This window comes from Hipposideros armiger, unplaced genomic scaffold, assembly GCF_001890085.2.
Source record: "Hipposideros armiger isolate ML-2016 unplaced genomic scaffold, ASM189008v1 scaffold_121, whole genome shotgun sequence".
NCBI classification, from domain to species: Eukaryota; Metazoa; Chordata; class Mammalia; order Chiroptera; family Hipposideridae; genus Hipposideros; species Hipposideros armiger.
The window spans coordinates 2,608,188-2,611,265 of NW_017731471.1; positions in this window are offsets into that span (position 1 = coordinate 2,608,188).

Genomic DNA, 3,078 nt, shown 5'->3' on the forward strand with positions numbered 1-3,078 from the left:
GGGGGAAATGGGGCAGCGGATTGGGGGAGGGGGGTTGTCACTTCGAGGGGTAAAAAGTGTAACTATTGCACTGTGTTGTACAGCTGAAACTAATTTTAAAAATGTGTATTTCATAATAAAAAATAATTTAATAAAAAAAAGTCTATTGGGGGAAATTACGAGTTCAGGTGATGACTGCTTCTCATTGGATATGTAATGCCATTTTAATTGGCTGGGTTTTTTTGTTGAGCCAGAGGAAAATCTTGTTTTTCCTGCTGAAATAGTAAAAAAGTTATACTTCCTGTTTGGGAGTACAAGGTAGTCTATTCCTCTTGGGGTCTGATAATTGACACTTCTTGCTGTTAAGATCTGTAATTGACATCTTCTAGTTTAGGGTAATTGAAGTCTTACTGTTTGGGATAATTCACATCCAGTGGTAAGGCATGAGAACTCCCTCTATAGCCCTCCAATTTAAGTTGAGTTTTTCTTTATTAATTCTCACAGAAGTAGCTTTTTAAAAAAATGTTATTGAGGAATTGGGGGAGGGAAATAGCATTGGGGAATCAGGGAAGAGGAACAGACAAGTTGCTGTCCTTTTGTTCTTTCGTCTAGTTGTGGAGGGCATCGCTTCACTGGCCCATGTTGGTGTTATCATTGTACTCTTTCCAGGAGAGGCAGTCAATTGCTGGCCATTGGACGGCTACTCACAGCGGCTCAGGGCAGCTCACAAAAGCTCATGCCTGCTGCCAGCCAGCCCCACTGCAGCCTATGGCATCACTGGTGACTCAAGGCAGCCCAGCTCTAGTTCGAGCTGTTGTTCACCATCTTAGCTGTAGACGGCGCAGCATCACTGGCCCTCATGTGGGATCCAAACCGAGGCCCTGTTGCTCAGAGCTGGCATCCCCAGCCAACTCCTAACCAATGCACCACTTGGCCCGCCCAGCAGTAGTTTTTGACATAGGGCTTGGCAATAGATTTTTGAATCTGACTCTAAAAGCAAAGGCAACAAATGAAAAAAAGTAAATAAAACGAATTACATCACAATAAAAGTGTATCAGAAGCACAGCAAATGAATTTATTAACAAAATGAAAAGGCAACCTATTCAATGGGAAAAATATTTGCACATCATATATCTGATAAAGAATTAATATCCAAAATATATAAAACTATCATGCAACTCAACAGTAAAAAAAAATCCAATCAAATTTAAAAATAAGCAGAAGTTATGCACAGACATTTTCTTTTCCGAAAGAGATATACAGATAAACAACATGTATATGAAAAGATGCTCAACACCACTAATCATCAGGTAAATGCAAATCGAACCACAAAGCAATATTACCTCGCACATGTTACAGTGGCTATTTTCAAAAAGACAATGAATAACAAGTGTTGGAGAGGATGTGAAGAAAAGGGAACACTTGTGCCTTGTTGGTGAGAATATAAATTGTGCAGCCACTATGAAAAACAATATGAATTGTTTCTCAAAAAACTAAAAATAGAACTACCATATGATGGAGCAATGCCACTTCTGGGTATTTATTTCAGGAAAATGAAAACACTAGTTTCAAAAGATCAATTCACCCTCATCTTTATTGCAGCATTATTTACAATAGTCAAGATATGGAAACAACATTATTGTTCATCAATGGATGAAAGGGCAAAGAAGATGTGAGATTTTATATATATATATATATATATATATATATATATATATATATATCCATCCATAAAAGAAAATGAAATATTTTCAATTGTGACAATATGAATGGACCTTGAGTGCATTATGCTGTTTGAAAAAAAGTCAGAGAATGAAAAATTCTATGTGGTCTCACTTCTTTTGGAATTTATAAAACAACAACAACAAAAGAACAAACTCATAGACACAGAAAAGAAATCTGTTGTTGCCAGATGCAGTAGGTAGGGTGTGAGCTAAATGGCAGCAAGGAGTCAAAAGATACAAACTTTCCATTATAAATAAATAACGCATGGGGGTGTAATATACAACATGGTAACTATAGTCAGTAATACTGTATTGCATATTTTAAATTTGCTTTTAAAAGTAGATCTTAAAACTGCTCATCACAAGAAAAAAATCATGGTGCTGAATGTTAACTAGATTTATTGTGATAATCTTTTCACAACATGTAAAATATCAAATCATTATACTATACATTTGAAACTAATATAATGTTATATATCTTTTATATCGCAATAATTTTTTAAATTAGAAAAAAGAAATTTTGGAATGAAAAGATATGATACATAAATGAATACAATGAATAAAATTGCAACAGAAATATTTAACAGTAGAATCAAGCGCACAGAAGAAAGAGCTGTGCACTCTAAAACACATCATATGAAATAATTTAGTCACAGGAGAAGAAAATAAAAAAGGGTAAAAAAAATCCTACAGGATATCTGGAATAATATAAAGAAAATAATATTCATATTATGAAAGTCCCAGAAAGAGAAATGAGAGAAATGGGGTCAGAAAAAATATTTTAAAAATTACTGGATGAAAATATTGTAAATCTTGACAGAGACTCAAACATCCTGATTCATGAAACTCAAAAATCACCCAAAAGAACAACAAAAGGAAGATTACACAAAGATATATTATAATTAATTTCCCAAAAATCAAAGTCAGAGAGAGAATTTTGAGACAAGCAAGAGAAAAGTGACTTGTCTCATACTCGTACAAGGGAAATCCTAAAAGCTATGACTAGATTTTTCTGCAGAAAGTTTATAGGGCAGAAGGAGGGATGATATATTCAAAGTGCTTAAAAAAAACAACTGTCAACTGAGAATATTTTACCGGCCAAGCTGTCCAGAAATAAAGAGGAATAAACACTTTCTCAAAAAAAAGTCATAGAAAGGGCAGCATGAGGTGAGCCTCTTGAAACCTCCCCTGGAATTTACAACAAATTGAACAGCTGTAATTCCAGAAAGAACATCCTGCACAGCAGACAAGCAAGACAAAGAGACACACAACTGAAATCATGTAAAGGTGGGCAAAATTGGGCAAGTGGGGAAGGAGAATAGGGGGAAGTGCGGAGATGTGGGCACACAGGGCTGCAGAATGGACACAGACTGAG